Source organism: Aedes aegypti, chromosome 2 (genome assembly GCF_002204515.2).
Source record: "Aedes aegypti strain LVP_AGWG chromosome 2, AaegL5.0 Primary Assembly, whole genome shotgun sequence".
NCBI classification, from domain to species: Eukaryota; Metazoa; Arthropoda; class Insecta; order Diptera; family Culicidae; genus Aedes; species Aedes aegypti.
This window is the reverse complement of record NC_035108.1, coordinates 299,240,585-299,264,186: the sequence shown is the minus strand read 5'-3', so window position 1 is coordinate 299,264,186 and position 23,602 is coordinate 299,240,585. Positions and strand designations below refer to the sequence as shown.

General features: G+C 37.9%; 1 protein-coding gene across 5 annotated transcripts in view; it reads left to right on the top strand.

Moving 5' to 3' along the window:
- Positions 1 to 1,992: 1,992 nt before the first annotated feature.
- Positions 1,993 to 23,602, top strand: part of LOC5571683 — a 67,787-nt gene continuing 46,177 nt past the window's right edge. Inside the window, exons 1-2 of one of the 5 annotated variants that reach the window (XM_021845491.1) lie at positions 1,993 to 2,100; positions 2,739 to 3,290. The gene's annotated coding sequence lies outside the window, so the exon portion shown is untranslated. The other 4 variants (XM_021845492.1, XM_021845493.1, XM_021845494.1 and 1 more) reach the window with 4 other exon arrangements.

The following is a 23,602-nucleotide window of genomic DNA, read 5'->3' as shown; positions in this document are numbered from 1 at the left end:
GGTTAATCAATTATTAATAATATATTTGCATGATTCTTAGTTATAATTAACAAATTCCCATAGTACTCACTCGTAATTCAATTTAGATAGAGTTAAGAAGGCTTCAGCAAATGATTTAGGATTAATTCAGCTATTTAACTATAATTATTTTAGGCAGATCAAATTTTACCAGGTTGGTGTATGACTTGCAAAGTTATGATGTTTTTACTTCAGTTTGGTCGTGCATTCATTGCTACTCGCAATACTTGTCAGCAGTGGACCCGATAGCAATAATACGGCACCGTCTGCATTAGGCCATCTTCATCGCGGGAAGGGTTTTGTCGTCACACTAGGGTTGACATAGTCCTTCATGGGGTACTATGTTTAAAGCCGGATCGGTGTAATTCAGATAATGGCATCTGAACCTACTCCCGCCGAGATGGAACAACCAATTGACGGATTAGGAACGTACTCTAAGGCCTGCCACGATTTGACGGGACGGGTCAGCCTGCACCATTAGCTCTCTCGCCGTTTCAAGCCAGTGTTACCGAACCATCCAAGAGAGTTGGTTGGCACTCCTGTTAGTTTAGTAAGCGGCACCGGTTACTTTGACAGAGTTGCTCTCGGATTTATGTGGTTTTTATGAGGTTCATCAGAGCCCATTGTGAACTCCATCACATCCTGGGCAATGCCCTCGCAGTGGTCCTAGGGATCCCTGCCAGAGTTGCTTAATATCAATCATATCAGCTGATGGCTGATGGTCTAAAACTATCAATATCACTTGCGAGCTATCAATATCACTTTGATTTGACAACCAACAGCAGTGATGCGACATCGCACTCTAGATCAAAATCACTGCAGAATGAGTGATCACGTGGTCATTATCCATGCTATTAATGTTTTTCAGTGACCAACACATAGTTTCAATCTATCCACAACACTGTCGAAAATATCGTACTGATAAATTGCCATTTTATCTGCTCAATTTAAAGTTAAACTTAACCCATCAGTGATATCCATAGTCTATCGCCATCAATGCACTGGTGATGGAGTAGACAGCATGATGTTGATGTGATATGGAATGATCCGATTTGTATCGCAGTCGGCCGGTACAAATCAGCAAATTTTAAGCATTGATGGTGACATCGAGCAACTCTGATCCCTGCTGCACCGGGAACCCTTGTGGTTTGGGGAAACTGCAATAGTATCGTGCAGGACCAATGTGACCAGCAATGGTGTGAAACTATGCTGTAGCTATCAATGTATCAAGGTAAGTCAGGAAGGGATTACTATAGTTACAAACAAGACAAGTTTGTTTCCATTTCATCGTTTGTTTGGACTTTATTTTTCATATCGATCGGAACGTGATGTCAGTCCACCGAGTCCGTACGTGTGCAAATGAAGATTTAAGAAATTGTACCATTCTTCCTGTCGGTGCTATGCATCGAAACGTGGTTTCTATTTGAGTGTGATGTAATAATTTCTCTTATACTGTACGTTATGTCTGTCTCATGCGGATAATACTTGAACTTCGAAGGAGATTTTCAGCTAAATTTAGCATTGATCTTACATAAATGAGTAATTTTGTACCAGAGTAAATTTCTCCCACACGCATCAATCAGCAACTAATTAGAATGATGAGCTCATTTCACAGTATTTCTAATTTGTTTTTAAATGGAGATTATTTTTCAGAGGGTTTGAACTTTCTTTATCCTTTTAGCAGTGTATCTGTTTTGAACAAATCATGTTTTTCGATTAGAACTTGCAATTCAATGTCAGACACTTTCATTTGATCTTTTTTTTCCACTGAAAAGCTTTTGCCTTCGCCTAAAAGCTACTATTTTGAGATAACTTCTCAATGATTCAGCTTCCATCGAGTAAAGCTGTTGAAGGCATTGCTTTGGCTTACAAACAGGCAAGCATCTACGTGCCTGCTGAATAAAGTTTATGAAAGAAAACGAACGATCGCCCACAACAGCCGAGCGTCCAACTCCGAGACTTCAGTTTACTTTTACCGCCCGATCGAGCAAGTCGTGCGCGTTGGTTGTTTCCGTCTCTCATCGTATTGGTAGTTTTTTTTAAGCCGGCATCGTCGTAGGCCGTGGGGGTTCGTCGCTTATGGTTCGTGTCTTTTTAAGTTTCTTCTGCGGTAGTGTTCTTTTTTTTGTGGTATAAGTTGTATTTCAGCTAGCAATCTTAACATTGTGGTCGTACTTTTGCTGAGAAGTCCGCGTGGTTTGAACTTTATATTTATTTATGTACATCTTTTATTACTCATCAAACCGTTCGTAGGTTGCAGATCTTTTGTTTTGCGGAATTATTGTCGGTGACTTTTGGTCCCCAAAAGAAGGGGAGTTTAAGGATAATTAGGCATTACCTTTGTACCTGGTTTTATATCCTGTTGTGTGTTTTTCCATATTTTTAACCATTAAGTTGCAAGCTGATTGGGTCGATACTTGAAAACCTTTTCTTTTTTGTTTTTGCAAAAATACTACGCGATCGCGAGTGAAGCGGGGGCTAATTAATCGAGACTTTCTACATGTTATTTACTCGCAACCAGCAGTGGCGATCAATATGCGAAAGGGTGGTTAAGGCGTTCGACAGCCATCATTTTTAGCGACTGTTGTGGTTCCGTCTTTGTCGACCCCGAAATCACCAAACTATTGAGCCACGTTGAGTATATGTAACAATTAAATGCATATGTTTGAAATACGTTCAATGTGATATTCACAATTTTGGCCGTTTTTCTTCCGTGGCAGACCTCGATTGTTCGGTTCGATGCGGTGTGTGAAGGAAGCCATTCATTAATAAGCAAAATAGGAGTGAAATCAAGCACGATTGTTATTTTTGGAAGCTGGTTCGGAAAGAAAGATGACCAATTCGGAGATCGATGGATAAGGAAGTGCGTGTGAAGTGAATTGGAAACATGATCTGATGTCGTCTGTAGTGGAATTGAATTATACCTGCACCACATTTAGCCTGTATAGTAGTAGCTAATCTGAAGTCAATGATCTAAAGGAGTGGAAACGAAAAGATGTGCCAAGGAAGAAAAGAATAAATTTGAGACGCACTACTGTTGTCATCATTTTATGGCCGTCGTCGTCATCGGATACTGTTAGCTATTGATCAGAAGGGGAAAAGTTTGGCAGGCGTGTTTGTACGCCCCGAAGGAACGATTCATATGTCACGGAATGTGGTACACGTTGGAGAAAAGGCGGCTCAACGAACAACTTCTGAATACTAATGTGGAAGGCGTGACAACCCGTATGACTGCGAAAGGTCTAGCTTGACGGTTTTCTCCATCGGAAAAGGTGAGAAGCATAAATTTAGTATATACAGGAAACGTTGCGTATTGTTTACATCCAATTGATATGATACATACATTCGCGATCAAAAGCTAGTGTCGGTCTAAAGGTCTCGAGGCAAACTACCACGTTTAATGTTCATTTAAAGCATTTCCAACGAATTCCATACGAAAGCCTTGACACTGCTTAGCTTCAAGTTTGAACTAAAGCCTTTTTTCTTACACTAAAAATTTGAAATTTTGTTGTTGTACAAAATTTCCAGGGGTTTGAATCGGTTTCTCAGGAATTCCCAAAGAGCTTAATTTGGTTTCAAAGGGTTCTGTGGGAAGGGTTTTAGTAATTCCCAAATATTTTGGGATCTTCACGGAATCCCTAAGAACGTTTTTAATGGGATTTCAGAGATTTCCAAGGAGAACCCATGTAATATTTTCAGAACTAATTGGGTTTATTTATATTTAATTGCTTAATTGTTATTTTTTTTATGACGTTGTCATCTATGATAGTTTCAATTATTGAGTACAACCGTAATAAATCTATCAGAAAACCAGTTAATCAATACTCCTACAAACAGCATCAAAGACATTGCCATCTCATATTTCTGTTGCAACCATGTAATACCGCACTAACATTTTATCGCAACTTGTACAGAATGTGACAATGATTGCGTAATTCACTGCTCAAAATCGGATGTCAAGATCACCATAAAACAAATTTTCAACACTATCATTAATCACTACAACGATTATCCAAGTTGCCTAGCCACTGTAAATCTAGTTAAACTACGCAATTCTTTATTCAATCCTTGAAGCATCATATAATCTAACCTCAATTCTGAGAAAACCATTTTCTAAAAAGAAAAAAAACACGGGCCATTTAGCTGCGCAGGCTGTAAATTAACACTAAAGAACGTACAAGCATGCTCCATAGTACAGCCGAGAAACATTCCCAACGAAAAGTTTTAGCGGGAATCGAACCCACAACTTATGACACGATGTCCTTAACTGCCTAACGGCAATAACTGAACGACTACGAATCCCACTATAAACACCGAATGAAGTTTTCAAACTGTTACCCAGACATCACATATAGGTATTTATGCTTAAACATCAAGTTTTCTAAGATTATCATTAACAGTATTTTGATTATTTTTGCCAATTTGGGTTTCATTTATATATTTTTGCAATTTCTCATCTAATAGGCTGTTTTTCATCCCGTCAATCTGTCATGAAACGGCCTACTTTCCAGCACTGCATTATACAGTGCGGTAATAGTCATTGCGCAACTGAAACCAGTGCTGTAATGATCCATTACGCAACGCTTTCTCATTACGCAACTGTTTTTTTTAAATGCAATGATAGATTTTTATTAGAATTGCTTTAATTTTGAGCACAAAAACTTATTTTGAAAATTTGTAATACGATGATGGTTATTTTCCTCTTGAAGAAATATATAAAAATCTATAAAATTTTACCACTTCTTTTGGACTGCAACATACCGTAAAAAAGTGATATTTTTTTCTAAAATTTAGGAGAACTCAGAAACGACCAATTGAAAATTGGTTGAGCTGTTCAAAAGTTATATTTTTTTTAAAATAAAAAAATCTATTCCGCTGATTCCTACAGTGTGTGCCGATGAAAAATGACTGATTTTTTATTTTCAGAAAAATATATCTCAAAAATAAAAAACATACATGACAGTAAACGTAAAATTTGCTGAACTTTCAAGAACAACAATAGCTTCTTTGGTCTCGAGGCCTTCAAAACACGAAAAAACGGAAATTATTTTTTTTTTATGTAAAAAACCTTTTTTGTTATTTTTTTTGAAAACTCGAATTACGTCCAAGAAAATTGAAAATCGATCAAGCGGTACCTTTTGATATAATTTTAAAATAATAAAAATTTTGCAAAATCGCGATTTTTCTGGTCACCCTATTTCGGAAATGGTCACCCTAATCAAAAAATCGAAAAACACGTGTATCCTTTTTTCGAAAAAGGAAAAAAATAGCAAATTTTCACGGAATTCGGTGACCCACTAGATCGTTTTTTCATGGAATGGCTGTACTTCAATGATGCTCTCATGGTGGTAAGCTCCATCGAAGATAATACTCGATTGGGGTATTAACTTCGATGGAGCTTACCACTATCATAGAATTAATTGTGAGTTTTAAAGATTTGAGATTTTTAATGCTAACTGTACTATTATCTTTGTTTTCATTATAAATGAATTTCGCCGTATTTCGTATTTCGAGTAGACAGCACTCTCTCAGATTGTAATTGAATTTTCTGAATGTGTGGAACTTGACAAAATTTGCTTTGCATACTTAGTTTTTTCAAAATTTATCTAGACTATCATTTGAAAAGGGCCAAACTTGTTTACCCGATTTAATGTAGTCGAAAAATGGCAACTTCTACATACAAGTGTTATATGTATGACTTATCGATAAGTGTCTAAATCAGCGGTCTTCATAACGTGCTCCGCGGGCACGGTTTGGCAGGTGCTCCGCGATAGTTTTGAAAATGTGTGAAAATGCCTTGAAATAGCCCAACATTTAGCTTTAAAACCCGTTTTTAATTATACCCAACCAAGCCGTATTTAGAATTTTAAAGTGTACAAAATAAGAGAACAAAACAAACGACCACGCTGAAAATTTAATCGAATATTAATTCGTAGGTAGCGATCAACCGATAGAATTATTATTTAAGACCACTGTTTTGCACTCTAGATGAGTGCTTCTGAAAATTTAGAGCTTTTGATTCATGTTCACCTTACGTTGTTTTCCACCATAACGTCGGTAGATGACATAACACAGCTTTTACAAGTCTTATACACACTCCATGTCCATATTTCGATCATTTTTGAACTTTCGTGTACCCAGGATAGTTTTACGAAATTTTCAACATTTACTTTAAGTTTCTCATACTATTGTATGGGGCAGTTTTAGCTGCAACATTGGGGTTTCCTGAAGTTAGTATGAAAAAGAAATATGAAAGTTGTAGGAATCCGATTTTCAATGACAGAATGTTGTGAAACTATCCTCGTCAAAAAATGTCTGAAGAACATGCAACTTAATAATGCAATTATAATCGACATTTTGATACCGTGATAATAAACTAAAAAAAATATGTTGAACTTCTGGTTAATCCCTCCAAACACATTAATATAGGCTTAAACAAAATTCGCTCTAGAAACTCGTTTTTCGAACTAAAAATTAAAATCGAAATTTTTTAACCAAAGCAATTCTGTTGTCATCAAACCACGGATTTTTGAATATTTTGAATAGCTTAGATCGAAAAAATTTTTCTCAAGCACAAATCTGGAGAATCAAAAGGACATTTGAGCTGTCAGATTGATCGATTATTTACCAACAGTAAGTAATAATTAAATAATAAAAATTTAATAATTAATAATTAAAAATTATGCTGCCATACGGGTAATGAACTATCCGGAATCGATTATATAGACGCGTATTTAGTGTGCTTCGTGCAAAAATAACAACTTCCCGAAGTGGAATGTAAAAAAGTCAAGCTGGTTCGAATGAAAATAATTTTTTTTCCGATAATCGCAAAGCGGTTGAGTATCAGCAGGTTAAAAGGAAACTGATAATCTTGCAGCAAGTGCTTTGCCAATCTTTGTTGTGTTGTCAAGGTGAGGATAAAAACAAATAAAAATCAACAAATCTTTGCCCAGCAAGTGTCAATATAGACAAGGGTAGATTGAGTATTTTCGTCCCTGACATATGGTCCTAAAGCCGTGTCTAAATTTTAGTACTAAACGTTTAAGTTTATGCCAGAAATACATGTTTTTGAAATGTTTTCTGCTGTTCAAAGACCGAAAACATTTTTTTCTGGTTTTTGAGATATTGTCCTACCCCTTTAATTAAACTCAAATTTTGGGTGCATTTTGTTTTCCGTATCCCTTTCCGAAATATCAGATAGGAATAACCCCAGCGTTAAAAAGTTGAACCCCTGTGGCGTTTTTGTCGACTTAGTGGACGTCAAACATGATCAAAAGTGTCAAGGTTCAAATTTGGACTCATTTTTTAAATGAAAGTTCAAATATGATTTAGCTATTGTTTGAGCAGGAGTGTATAGTGCCTACCCGAGCAAAGTCCAACATCAAAAAGGAAGTAAGTCTATTTTCAGCATCAAGTTGATATCATAATTTGATGTCAATTTGTCATTGAAATATTCGATATCATATTATGTTTTAGTTCTGCTATCATTTAAAATTTTTGTTTATATAATTATAAATTTATAATACGAATAAATTTATAATTATATTAAATTATATTATATGATATTGAATATTTCAATGACAAATTGTATAAATGTATAAACATTAAGATAATATAAACATGAAGCATTTATTTTGTCACAGACTCGTTCCAATATCAATCGAAAATATGTACAGTCAGTGACATAAGTTAGCAACCAACTGCTGTTTTTCCATACAAAATGCCCAAGTTTGGGGTACTGTATCTCAGCTTGTGGTAGTCCGAATTGGCTGAAATTTGGATGACGAACTTCAAATAACTTGAAGTTTTGCCTTGGTGCGTTCTGCAAATTTGTGTGACTTCTGAAATTGAACAACTTTGTGGAACAGACCAATTTTACACAACTTACCGTTTTCGAATTAAATCACAAAGTCTCTCGATTACTTACTTTTGTCTTTGAACAACCCTCTGAAACTCTATGTAAAATGACTACAATGTAATAATTCCCTTACAGGCAAAACTTCAGCTTATTTGTAGTTCGTTATCCAAATTTCAGCCAATTCGGACTGCCAAAAGATGACCATGCAACAGAACTCTACTCCCTTAATCGTTTCGCTTTAAGTTTAGTCTTAAAAAATACTAGACTACTTGCAGCAAAACTGAATCAAGCTACAAAATTTGTTTAGTAATCACCATTCACGTGAGCCCTTGAATTACCAGCACTTAAAAGTCCTTGAGTTGATCATGATTGTTGTCTTGGCTTCAAGTGTAGACTCGGGACTGACAAACCTCGAGTCTTTTATCATCTGCTAGGTAAAATAGATTCAATTTCAGAAACTGTTGCCAGTAACAAGGACTTTGTACCGCGAATTCTTGAACTGGGGTTCAAGTTGTTGGTTGTATTAATTTCTCTCAGAAGTCTATAATATTAATTCTTGCACTGAAGCCATTACTCTACACACAAGGTTACGAGACACAATCAATTTGTCGAATCAGCGAATTCACGCAGACACCAGTCCCTAACTAATCGTTCTCTCACCTAATTCAAATGCGTGATCGATTTTGGTTTCATCGAGCTAATATATACCCGGTCTAACATAAAAACATTCGTGACTAATTCACCGCCAATTTTGCATTAGTTGTACGTGTTTGCTGCTCCCTCTAAGTGTTACAGCACACACAAATTTCACATGAAAATTAATTCAATTCCATTCACTGCTTTTGCTAAATTATTGTTACGAGTTTAGTGCACCTTTCTCGTGCCCATGCGATTTATGGTCTTTGGAAATGGTCATTACTTACGAAATTTAGCACCATGGGGAACTGCTCAAACGCCAAATTTTAATGAGTTGGTTTGCATGTGGGGAGAAGTTTGCTTCCTGGTGGAAACGGCGCTAAAACCCATCATCATCACCGCGCTGCCTGTCGTCATCGAAAGCATGCGCACGTGATTTATGGCTTTAAAACTATCCAAAAAGCGAAAGTGTACCATAAATCGTAAGTTCCGAGTTAATCCCACAAAACCAAAGTGCACATTTTGGCAACGGAGTTGGTAGTAAAATCCAATGGATTTCTGGTTTAAATTTTACCGAGACATTGTTAATGAATTAAGCCCAACAGTGATCATCTGAGTTTCACCTTTTCATCATATTTTCACAGAATCGCTTCAATTTTAGATGACATAGCTCAGAGTCGGACTCGATTTGTTTCGTTGACGTGACGACTAACCTAAATTGAGCTCAATAATTACAAAAAATGATTGGCTAGTCGTTTACGTGAGCAGAAGCCGAAATCAATCGCAATATCGAGGGCTACTTGCAGAAGTACTATTAGCTCCTCAACAGTCAACCATAACGCAAACGAACAAAAGACAGCCCCTAAGTGCCACATATACAGTTTGCTCCAATGGAGTCATCACAGCGATCAACGCAACTAGAATCGGTTATGCGAGTTGACGTCGTGTGCAACCGGCACGAAAATCAATCCTCGTCACCGTCACCGGCTTCGATTTGGGCTTATGAACAGTTATGCCAAAGAGGGGGACTCCTGGGTATTTTTCCGCATTGTGGCTTCTTCCATCACCAACCATTGATCGACCGATTAGCAATTCATTTATTTATATCCCCGCACTGGCCAGTGTTGAAGTTTCGAATTCACAACTCAATGTTGAAATCGACGCTGATGATCTCAACAATATTCAAATATTTTGCACGCCATACGCAGAGCTCTTGTAGACAGTTGACCCACCCCGTACTCCACGCCTACATGCCTTGAGTGGAGCTAAGCACTCAAATTTACCACCGTGTTGTAATATGATCACACTAATGAGCGACCCCAAGAATCGCTATGAGCCGGTCGGTTGGTACGTTTAATGACCGCACCTTTCGAACGCAGTTCTTCACGGTAATTATAGCTGTTCATTGTCATTGCCACTACCGATTGTTGGAAAGCCGAATATATGGCCGGATCGTGAGTTTGCCTGTTGACTGAGCATGGTCTTGACCATTAAACAAACTAAAATTTGGAATTTAGAACCTGGAACTGACATCGAATTTCCAGGTGGATGCTGAGAAGTTGTCTCTGTTAACAAATTAAAATATTCTCAAAGCAGGAAAGAACAATCAATTTTAAGGTGGGTGATGACATCACTGCTTTTCTAGTAGTTCTAAATTTGTTGGTATTAAAAAATAAGTATTTTTCGTTGGTTGAAGGAAGAATAGATATCTCTTAAAACAAAGCCACATAAAATAATGCCCTTGTGGGCTTATACATCGTTTGTATAATATTAACTACTCTTTAAAATTGCTCATGTGCTAAGTTTATCTTATAAGTGATGCCAATCATATTTTTGAATTTTGTATATCTTAGTTAGCCAACATGTATGCAAGTCTCCCAATAATTCCATGGAGTTCCTCTTTGGAACTCTACCTGAGAAAATGGATATCTATTGAATATTTTTAAGCATCAGAACAACTTAACTCTGGTCACTTAAATTATTTCTTTTTCGGCACAACCAATTGTTTCATCAAAGTCCCCGTTTGGATAACTTAAGACACGGACACCATCTTCTGCACAGACTGCACCATAACACTAGACAACGGACAAGCATGCACCAATGGCACGGCAGAGAAACATTCCTGACAAGAAGTTTCAATGGCTGCAATGGGAATCAATATCACGTGTTTATTGTCTGAAGTCACGACAACGCAGCACTCAAATCTTAGATATCTTGATGAGTACAATAGGTGTTATAGTTTATCCAACAAACTACCTGGAATATATACTTGCAATATACTGACGTATTCAATTCGTCTTGTCCATGATGATGACCGCGTTGCCTTTATCCGCCTTGATGTAGAACACCGGTTTATCGTTCAGTTCTTTGATGATTTTATCCATTGTAGACATTAATTTTTCATTTATTTAGTTAATATCTAACCAGATAACACTGAATCAACAATTTCACGCCTCGGTTCGTGGCCGTGTCTCTCCATCCTCGGTTCTGCCCCACGCTCGCCAAATCGATGCGCACTTGATCCGCCCACCTAGCTCGCTGCGCTCCACGCCTTTTGTACCGAACCAATCCGAAGCTAACACCATCTTTGCAGGGTTGCTGTCCGGCATTCTTGCAGTATGCCCTGCCCATCGTATCCTTCCAGCTTTGGCCACCGTTATTGTTAGCCGTCAGCAAGGATCCAAGGTAGACGAACTCGTCGACACCTCGAACGTATCCCCGTCTATCGTAACACTGCTACCTAGGTGAGCCCTGTCGCGCTCGACCCCACCAGATAGCATGTACTTTGTCTTGGCCGCATATACCAGTGTCTCGCGTTTCAGGCGGGTGTACAGGTCTGCAACCTTCTCAAATGTTCGGCCGACAATGTCCATATCATCCACTAAGCAAACAAATTGACTGGGTCTCGTAAATATCGTACCCCGGCTGTTGAGACTGGCTCTCCGCATAACACCTTCTAGCGCAATATTGAACAACAGGCCCGAAAGTCCATCACCTTGTCGTTGTCCCCGGCGGATCCAAACGAACTGGAGTGTTCGCCTGAAACCTCCACACAATTTTGCACACCTTCCATCGTCGCTTTTATCAGTCTCGTGAGCTTCCCGGGAAAGCTATTCTCGTCCAAGATTTTCCATAGCTCTACGCGGTCGATACTATCGTATGCCGCCTTGAAATCGATAAAAAAAGTTGATGCGTTGGGACCTGGTATACACGACATTTTTGGAGGATTTGCCGTACAATAAAGATCTGCTCCATTGTCAATCGGCCGTCAACGAAGCCGGCTTGATAACTTCCCTTGAACTCGTTTACTACAGGTGACAGACGACGGAAGATGATCTGGGATAATACTTTGTAGACCGCATTTAGAATGATGATCACTCGAAAGTTTTCACAAACTAATTTGTCGCCTTTCTTGTAGGTGGGGCATATTACACCTTCCTTCCACTCCTCCGATAGCTGTTCTGTTACCCAAATTGTGCCTATCAGCCGGTGCAGACAAATGGCCAGCCTCTCCGGGCCTATATTGTTCTTAAGCTGGTGAATGGCATCATTATCCTCCCTCAAAGTGGGGGCTGGTTGGTTTCCATCGCCCGCAGTACTGACGAAAGCATTTCCTCCTTTGTCCTGTCCTTTATTGTCTGTGCTCTCAGCGCCATTCAGGTGTACGTCGAAGCGCTGCTTTCACCTTTCCATTAGCTCACGTTGGTCCGTCACAATGCTCTCATCCTTATCCCTGCACATCTCGGCTCGCGGCACGAAGGCGTTGCGGGATGCGTTGAGCTTCTGATAGAACTTACGTGTTTCTTGAGATCGACACAGCTGTTCCATTTCCTTGCACTCCGTCTCCTCCAGGCAGCGTTTTTTCTCCCAAAAGCGGCGGGTCTGCTGTTGCCGTTTCCGTCTTTAACGTTCGACGTTCTGTCGCGTCCCTTGCAGCATCATAACCACCGGCGCTGCATTCTTCTCCTCCAGAATCTGCCTACATTCCTCGTCAAACCAATCGTTCCGTCGACTCCGTCTCACGTACCCGACGTTGCTCTCAGCTGTATTGTTGATGGCTGCTTTTACTGTTCTCCAGCAGTCCTCAAGAAGGGCTTCATCCATCTCACCCTCTTCCGGTAATGCAGCCTCGAGGTGCTGCGCGTACGCAGTTGCGAAATCTGGTTGCTTAAGCTGCTCTAGGTCATACCGAGGCGGCCGTCGGTACCGTACGTTGTTAACGACGGAGAGTTTTGGGCGCAGTTTGACCATCACCAGATAGTGGTCAGAGTCGATGGGTCCTGACATCGATAATGTCGGAGAAGTGCCGTCCTTCAATCAGAACGTGGTCGATTTGTGATTCTGTCTGCTGTGGTGATCTCCAGGTGTATCGGTATGGAAGGCTGTGCTACGAATGGCCATATTCTTGAAGGCAGCGAAATCGATTAGTTGTAAGACGTTTTCGTTCGTCAGCCGGTGGGCGCTGAACTTTCTAATAGTCGGTCTGAATTCCTCTTCCTGGCCAACCTGAGCGTTAGGTCTCCTATGACGATTTTGACGTCATGGCTTGGGAAGCTGTCGTACTCACGTTCAAGCTGCGCGTAAAAAGCGTCTTTATCATCATCAGTGCTTCCGGAGTGAGGGCTGTGCACGTTTATTATGCTGAAGTTGAAGAACCGGCCTTTGAGCCTCAACTTGCACATTCTCTCATTGATCGGGTACCACTCGATCACGCGCTTCTACATATCAACCATCACTATAAAAGCTGTTCCCAGCTTGTGCGTGTTGCCGCAGCTCTGCTAGATGGTATGGTTACCTCTAAACGTTCGCACCATTGATCCCTTGCAACATACATACGCTAAAACGCCGATTCCGCGGTCCTTCAGCATGTCGGCGAGTATGCGTGTGCTCCCGATGAAGTTGAGAGATTTACAGTTCCACGTACCGAGCTTCCAATCGCTAGTCCCTTTGCTTGATTTTTTACGGCAGGCTTGCATGGCCTGACACCAACCCCCTATATTTCCAGAGGATCATAGTGCGCAGTTTAGCTTTGAGTCCTTCTCTGGCACTCGGACGATGATCAGCCGCCCTGACATGGGGAACAGCTGTGAGCCACTCCTAACATGTAGTACACACGCTCCAGGTTTGCAAAAGCATAAGCACCCCCCCTTCCCTGCCAGCATACCAATAGAGTTCCTACCGGGGTTGATTACCCAATCTTCCCTAAGGTTTCTCGTACCCGGCCAGTACCGCGAGGAGGTAGGGATAGGAGTTGCTGCGCAAGAGGCTGCGCAAGGACCACACAAAGGAATCTATTTTATTCCTGTAGGTACGCGAGGTACCAATGACACGCCATGCCCAGCCATTTACCGTTTCAACATACATTGTTTGAATAATTCAAAGTTATCTGTTAATTCGTCAATTTGGACAAATTGAGATGTAAAATTGTAAAAAAAATATGGAATCGTTCAGGTGGGCTTCGATTCCGCGGCTCCCAATTCGCTAGACTGTGCGCGTCCACCAACTACGCCACAGAACGGGTAACGATTCTGCAGCGCAATTGGCCAACCCAAAACCAAAGTCCGTAACGACCCCATATTTTCCTTCACAACCCTACATGGGGTCGTGACGGACTGCAGAATCGTTACCCGTTCTGTGGCGTAGTTGGTTAACGCGCACAGTCTAGCGTATTGGGAGTCGTGGGATCCATGCCCACTAGTGTGGGACAAAATTTAGATTCTCGCTCCAGTCTACTTTTTGGATTGCATTAGGGTCCCATACCACCTGTGCAAAATTTCAGTTCGATCGGAGAAACTACATTTTAGTGCCAGCCGTTCAAAGTTTGCATGGGATTTACTATGGGAAACCTTACTTATGCAAAGAAAAATTGTCAGAGGTCGCCCATTGACCTCTATAAAAATTCTGAACACAGATCTCGATAGGTATTTTTACGATGAAGAATATTGCCCAAGACTGCGAAACAATCCGACACTAGTGAAAAAAGTTATTCAATGAAAACCAATTGGCAAGGCGACGTTGATCAACATGTAAAGAAATAACAATAATAATTAAATCGAGCAAAATTTCCGAATAGTCTATGCTTAATAACTTTTTTCACAAGCATCGAATTGCTTTGCGGTCTTCGGCAATGTTGTTCATCGTAGAAATAGCTATCGAGATCTGTGTTCAGAATTTTTATAGAGGTCAATGGGCGACCTCAGGCGATTTTTTTTTGCAAAAGTAAATTTTCCCATAGTAAATCCCATACAAACTTTGAACGGCTGGCGCTAAAATGTAGTTCCTCCGATCGAGCTGAAATTTTGCACAGCTGTTATGGGACCTAAATGCAATCCAAAAAGTGTACTGGAGCGAGAATCTAAAATTTTCATATAACCGTGTCCCAGGCTAATGCCCACCAGAACGATTCCATTGTTTTCACAATTTTACATCTCAATTTGTCCAAATTGACTTTTGTGTCTACTTCAGTTTTTTTTTCGCAAAAAACCGTCGGTTGGTTTAAGTTGTAATAGGCATGACAACCCTAGTTGCATAAATCTTTGTTTGCAGCAAATCCAGGGTTTTTCGCCAATGGATTTGAAACATTTTTTTCTTCATATTTAAAGAAATGAATTTCTCTTAATGCTTCAACAACTCAACTGGACATAAACCAAAAGCTTTCTATTTGAAACCTTCAAGTAGACATGTTGTCACAGTGAGAGGGTTTCCAATAAATTTGAAAGATTTTATAAGTATTTAGGAATTTAGGTTTCTGATCTTATGTTAGATACATATTTATCTTTCAAAAATCACATTGAGGGCATTCAAGTTAAATGTAACGAATAGTATCCCGACTAGAGGTACATAACTAAAATATAATAAAATTTTATCAAAATATGATATGCATAAAAGATATACATATCTTATTATGATATAATTTTGTTAGACACCGTTATCCACAGAAAATATTGAAACAAAAATATATCATATTGTGTTATATTTATATGTCTACATAAAAATGGAGTGGTGTTTGTATGTCACGAAAGGATTTGAGAACGGGACATCCGATTTGCACAGTTCTTTCACTTTTGTCTTCTCTAATGGTTCGTGTTCGTGCGAGGAAAGGTCGAGGAAATTTTTTAGAAAATTTGGTTAGATGAAGAAAATCCAATACCGGGTACCCTCGTTGGTTTGACACATTTAATCTGAATACTTTTTAATTTGTACCCCGCTAATTTGCACATCGTTCAGATTAAAAATGGTTCAAACGTCATTGAGCTCATGGAACAGAGTAATGTGGAATGGAACACTGTGGAACGGAACGCAGAATCAAAACAAAACAGTGAAAGAGGTAATCATAAACACGTTTCTAGGGTGACTAGATGTTCAAATTAAAAATGAACCCCGATGGATTGCATGAGGTATCGTTAACGGGGGTGTACGGTATGTCATTTTGTATGGGAGGTTTCATGGCATTTTTCAATAGCCTACTTGATGGCAAGACGAAGTTTGCCGGGACCACTCGTTTTGAATATATTTCTTTTTGTTTATTTTTAACAATTTTATATCTAGGTAATAGAATAAAATACACATCTGGGCATTTTGATCGACTTGAGTTTTTGAATCAAGCGAAATATATATTTTTTATTTGAGAAGAATGAAAAAAAAATCTCTTGGGTTTGTAAAAACAGCCAAGCGGTAATAAAATGTTATGATCTTAATTTAATTTATTGACTAATTGCTAGTGATTAAAAAGTGACTTGTTACGACTTTGAATTCCTTGTTTTATATTAAAACATAATATGTATGTTAATGCACCGTATATGAAGTTTTATTAGAATTTTTATATATGTAATTGATAAAAAAAACTGGTTATTACCATATATGTTTCTGTCTGTTGCACGCAATATCCTGTTTTGTTAGAATTTCCATATAATTGATCAAAAAGCTCGTAACTTAATGAGTTACCCCGTATATTATGCAGTATTATAATTTTGATACTTTGTATCAAAAATTATAACTGGACTTGAAATGTTTTTGATTGATTAAAAACGCATTTTGTTATATTTATGTTACAATTCATAGAATTTTTTGTAATAAAGTTAGTTATTTTAACAACATCCTGCATTAAAATTGTAACAACCTATGCTCGATTAAATCTTCATATCATAATAACATAAGCTGATATAATTTTGTTATGTACCCATAGTCGGGGTATGACATATCTGCATTCACTTATTAACAAAAAATTTAAATTTTTATTGAGAACAAACTTTTGATTAACAAACATGTTTTCATGTTGTATGCTGTATCAATATGGATTGGATGTCATAATAATTAGAAGAAGACTCTACAGAGGATTCAAAATTATTTTTTTTTAAGATTACTTAAGAGCTTCGTGCCTGGCATAGAACTAATAAATTACACAAACCATCCAGTTTTGAAACATTTGTACAAATATCGAAAAAAATAACAGTAATTGGAGACAAAAACCCTGATTATTTTCTGTTGCTACGATAAGTGCTCTATATTTTTTGGTTGATTTAGGTTAAGTTTATGAAACGACGTTTTTATGGCACACATGTTATAATTTTTCTTCACATTGAACATTTTTTGGGGCAATTACTATAAAATTTACGTAATTTCGAGTCATTTCGTTATTACGAGTATTGTGCTTAATTCAAAAACGATGTCATTTGTATTTTTTTTTTCGTAGTGTGCGCTGTTCAGCGAGTGAATTCAATTCACCTATGAAAATTCTGAGGACACAGAACATCTAGATGTTGGAAATTAATGTAATGCTTTAAATGATACTCAAAAATAAATTAAAACAAGAACGGGATTAAAAAATAGTGTTGAAAAAATTATGTGAAGCAAAACTTATACATGTAATAAGTTAATTTGTGATAAATGTGGCAATTCTTTTAATTTTTTAATAACATTTTAAATTAATTAATTAATGAATAATAGATTATTATTTATTACACTTTTGCATTGATTCTAAAAATCTGCGTTCAACAAGCTTATGATACAAGGGTATCTTAATTTGAAATATGTTTGCAAATATTTGATAAAATGATGTACAGTTTTAATGATGAATTCTTTACAGATGTCAAAAACTCCCAACAAAAAAAAAATAGATCTCTGGGACATGTGGTTCATTTTCAAAAAATCATCGAAAACATCTTGAAAATAACGCCTTTTTAAATTGCTCATTTTAGAATGCCATAGAACATCTAATTTTAGGTCCACAAGACCCCGTTTTTGTGTGTATCGTATTTAATTCTGTGATTTTTTTTACCGTGTTTGCATTTTTGACTAGAGTTTTAAAATTTCCTGGGATTTGACTTCCCGGGAAACGGAAAATAAATTTGCCATTTCCCGGGAAATCCCGGTAAATTTGGTGGAACTTTTTAATTATTCTTATTTTTGTGTATATTTTTTATACCAGTAAACTTGTATGTTTTTTTCTTTTTTTTGAGAGTAATTTATTCATGTTCCTCAAAAAAATCTGTGGATTTCGCTTTGAACGCTAGGCTTCAGAACAACAAAACATATTACATTAAGTCCATGTGGAGACTATTCTTGACAAATCGGATGGAGTTCAAATAATATGTACCAACATTGAATCAATCCTTTCAAGCACTAGAATAAAAACCAACGAGAGTCTAACGATGAAAATTGAGACGGTCGAATCCATGAATACTTCATATGCGTACTCCATTCATGGAAGGTCCCTCGAAAAATCCATTATTTTGTATAGCATATAATCTTTTTTTTTAACATATCGTCGAAGAGATATCCATTTTATCAACAACTATTTGATTACAAAAAAAAAACAATTAAATCAACATCGAAATATAACTAGTGATCTAGTGAGGTTAATGGTTAGAATGATATGAAAAGTAAATTATGTGACGGTTTTTGTTTGAAAATGTATGGTCAATGCTTTTCTTAATAGAACTACCAGGGAAATACAGAAATCCCGGGGAATACGGGGATCCCGAGGAACAGAAAATCATTTCCCAGGAAACGGGAATCCCGGGAAATCTCATTTCCCGGGAAATGTTCCCGGGATTGGAAACACTATTTTTGACTTATTCTCACCCCGGACGATGGTACAAGAAGAAATTTTCTTCCAAAAATCACATTTGAACTAAAAATCAATACAGTCAACTGTCCATAACTCGATGTTGAAGAAAATATCGATGTTGAAGGAGGTATGAAGTTACGGAACAAAAACCAGTGCAACTGCGATTCAAGGGGCCATCGAGTTAGCCATGAAACCCAACTTTTATTGTAGTACTCTAACTCGATATCGAGATACGGAATATCGAGCAAGGGAGAGTGGACTGTACTTGTCAAACATGTTCTAAGAGCTATACTTGTGTATGAAACGGTATTAAACAATATTTGTAGGGTTTTTACGCAGAATTGTTATTTGTCACTGGCCGGTTGGTTGTATAAATAACGTGAAATGTATTATAATTACTGAGTTCATGAGGTGCAATTCGTATTCGTCTCATCAAAACAAAAGTACTGATTGGCACAATACAAAACCCTTTCAAGGATCTTCATTGTTCCTGAAATAATTAAAAGATTCTCATTGCGCACATCACGTTAAATACCCTAGAGGGAGGCTATAAAAATAGAAAATTATCGAACCTAGAGCTCGGAAACCTTGACGAACTCGACTACCGCCGGAGGTTATTGTCCAATAGTCAGACGGGCACGAACCAGTCAAATCATAAGAAAAAAAAACTTTTCTCTACCAGCAGACAGCCATTCCGCGGATCAAGGCACCCAGTAGAGCCCGAAATCGATCGGAATTCTGTTCCAATTAATGTTTGAAAGCGAAGGCTTTCGGTTTTGTGTCGAATCATTGCCTTTTTGGACAACTACCTAGGTGCACGACGTCAACAACGCCACGCCATAACGAAGAGTGCGATCGATTCTGCGCAAAGACCGCCACCTGAAGGTCCCGGGCGCGGATTCTAACGCTACGCGGTTCAAGTTGATCTCAGACATGGCGTAGCCGAACCGGTATGAGCATTACCACCTTCAAGAAAAACAATACGAGTACGCAGAAACATACTATACTATACTATACTAAACAATAAACCGACACAGTGTTTTATATTCAGGACAGCGGAATTCATGTGCCATATAATGTTTTCAACTTTAAATACAATATGAAGAGTTGTAATAAGATTTGCAGGGAGCTCTCAGCCTTTTTTGTACCCACCCCATTTTTAAAGTATCGCAAATGATGGAATATTTGATATACAGGGGGTTGTCAAAATAACAAACACACAGGCAAACACACAGGGACAGGCAAAAATTGGGCCAACTTTGGAATGCTGTAACTTTGGCAAAAATTGACCGATTTCAATTCTTCAAGAAGTAATGGACGGGTCAACTAATCTAGTTTTGAGATGCATCCATGGAGATTCACATTCAGTGAGATTGAGGTTTTCTTATTGAGCCAAGTACTACGTCTTGATTCAATACCCATCTTCGTATATACTTATGTAGATGATATTTGACAAGAGATGCATATTCTTGTTTGAAATGATACTTACAAAAGAATTTAAAAAACTAGAAATTTTTAATTTGCATATCGCACAGTGGGTTGTTTAAATTATTTGTTGCAGTTCTACTTTTCCTACCAAAACAACTGTTCTAAAAGGGTGCTGAAAATTTCAGTTCTGTTTTGGAGTTGCCAGATTGGCATCTGAGTTGCAAAAATCGATTTTTTAAGCACTCGTCGTATTTATTCGTATTTCAGTCGTACAATGTGAGATTTGTACTGAAAATTCAATATTTTGCAACTTGTCGCATAAAAAACTTTTTCAAGATATTTTCACGGCCTATATACTTTATATAGGATAACATCACCCTTCCGTGCCATGAAAACCATATAAAGTGCGTAAAATCAATCATCAAGGTCCGATTGGGTGTAAAACACTGAACCTAACCCAAAAATGCGAGCATTTTTTTTCCAACCCCTGTTTCAGTTGAAGTATCTATTCAAAGGTAGCGGTTTAGCAACTCAAACTGATTTCATGCAGCTGTGCGCGAATGGACGGTGAGTAAATCCAAAACAACCACCATTTACGATGGGAGCCGCAGATCCAAAGGTACGCGTGCTGCACTTGGCACATTTTAAACGTATTTTCTGACTAAGCTGCTAGACTAATTTGTTTTGCGTTAGAGAGTGAAATCGATGGATTGTGCTGCTTTCCTCCTGTGTTAGGAAAAAAATGACTGGAGAGGCTTTTCAATCCGATTGAAGAGGACGGGATCAATTTTAACCTGATTTTTGAAGAGGATATTGTACACAATGTGCAAGCTTGTGCTAATTGTCTTTGTTTCTTATGGAGTGATTGTTTAAGTGAGGTTTCTGTATCAGCAAATCGTCCAATGGTACTAAACATCCACATAATATCTTTCAAAAGTGTCTAAGAAAATTGAAATTATACAAATAAAATACATAAATATTTAATGATGATAAATCTTCGAGCTGTTTAGTGGAATACCTATAAGAAGATGAACAACTGAATTCAGTATTATACCATTTATTATGGATCCGGTAGAAATAAGCACAAACATTTTTTTTAAATTATTTTTTCTCAATCTCCAAGCGTTGGGACTAATATTTCAATAGTGCGCATCGTAAGAATACAGCGCCACACTCAAAAACTGATTTCAAAATCACGCGAGTTGAGGCGCGTCGCGAGTCCCACTGGCGCGATCCGGTTTGGTTGTGGTGCGACAATAATTCCACTAGAGTTTGTATTACACTGTTCGACAAAAAAGTCGATCTGAGTGCACAGAGACCGGACACCCCGGGCTTGAAAGTATAAAAATAAACAAAAATAATGGCGTTTTCAGAATGTTCGTGTCTGCCCCCGGTCATTTTTAAAATATACTTGAACTTTTTGCATTTTTTATTTAAAAATCTAATCACAGTGCAAAAATTGACCGATTTCAATTCTTCAAGAAGTAATGGACGGGTCAACTAATCTAGTTTTGAGATGCATCCATGGAGATGAACTATGACCACCGGAAATCGGCGATAATCCGGATTTCCGGAAGCATGTCTTATGCAGTAAACTTATGACGTGTTTTTAGCAAAGGTATCGGCTAAAATATCAAAGAAGATAGAAATGTGGCCACAATAGTTAAATATACACATTGAGTCAACAACGTCAACGAACATTCTGAAAACGCCATTATTTTTGTTTATTTTTATACTTTCAAGCCCGGGGTGTCCGGTCTCTGTGCATTCAGATCGACTTTTTTTGTCGAACAGTGTTATTTGACAAATATACGTATTTCGACCTCAACTGTAAGGCCGTCTTCAATGCCGTGTACTGGACTTGACTTAATACTTTTGTCGAATTGTATGATTTATGATGCTGCTCCTAAAATTTGTGTATGAACGAAAACCACGAGCAAGGTCAACCACGTGGTTTTTTATCGAATTTAGGAGAGTGTTCTTATGGCGAAGAATAGTGTTTTGGATTGAGTATTCCTGGACTGTGACCAGCCACCAGTCCATTTTATACAAATATTCTTCAAGACTCTATTTTCAATCCCAATTATTAGATAAATTATATTCAAAGAATATCCTATATTCTTCAACCATCTTACTTTGATCAGAACGAATCTATTACAAAAGGTCGAAAGACAAAAGGTTGAAGGGACAAAAGGTCGAAAGACAAAAGGTTTAAAGGACAAAAGGTCGAAGAACAAAAAAGAAGGGACAAAAGGTCGAAAATGTATTTTCAAAGAAGGAAAAATTTCCCACCAAGCAAATCATTGTCGACCTTTTGTCCTTTCGACCTTTTGTATTTCGACCTTTTGTCCCTTCGACCTTTTGTCTTTCGACCTTTTGTCCATAAACCACTTCCCACTATCCCATTTGGCCTAACTGTTCTTTTTCTATATTGGCTAACATATATTTTTATTTAAATGTTTTACATTTTCACCTATTCACTTACAATTCTGAACAGCCCAATTTTGAACGATAATCTTCTTAAAATCATAAGCTTTCACCAACAATTCAGAAATAATATAAGATTTTCATCTTATGGTAGTCCCAATTCGCCAAAATATTTTGCTAGAAGTTACCAATAATTCAAAAAGGAATTCCGAATTTTATATTATTCCACCTGTAAGTCCCGATCAACGCTATGGCAACCTAACTTCAAACAACTTGGGTAAATCTTCAAATAATTCCTGAAAATGTTCTAGAAGAACTGCTTGAAGTATTCCAGGAAGAATTTCGAAAAAGTATCTTCGAGGAAATGGGTAGATGGAACATGATACATGAGAACATTTGAGGAATTTAATCTGGTGGTGGTGGAAATTTGAACTACAATTTTTGTTTTCGAATTTTATATTTTGTTCATAGAAAACCACGTGCTCATTGGATAAGGGGGAGGGGGTTTGTTTGGCTAAAACCACGCAGAGCCGCGAAGGAGAAACGGGGGGTCTGAAAAGCCAAAAAAAAAAAAAATGACCGCGTGGTTTATGACCGACCCTTTAAATCGGATTCATTCCGTATTTGAGGATATAGCAATTTAATACTGGTAGTTGAGCTCAATAAGTCTATACAATAGCTCTTATGTTTGTTTCTGTCATACACTATAAGGGTATATGTATTTATACGTAGCAAAAGAAGAAGTTTTGAAACGGTTTTAAGGAATAGCCTTAACAATCTCCTTCAATACCTGTACACCCTCAGAGAGTCGGAAGCGCAACTTTGACCATGCATATCTTTGTAGTTTTCAAAGCGATTTCAAAAAAAAACAGCAATGGAACAGGAAACTGTTTAAGATTCAGGTTCATTTTTTTGGTTTTGAAATAGATGCGTCTACCCAATGTTATTCAAAATGCACTTCCAATTTTTTTTTTTGTCTGTATTAACGAGATTTTTAGCCCTGGGCTAGTTCATCTCGGGACCAACGGCTTTACTTCTCTTCCGAAGGAAGTCGTCACTGAAATTTTTTTTTAGTGACTATCTCGGGGATGGGATTCGATCCCAGGTCCTCGGCGTGAGAGGCGAAAATTCCAAGTTTTTTTGAAGAACGCATTTTTCACAAATTC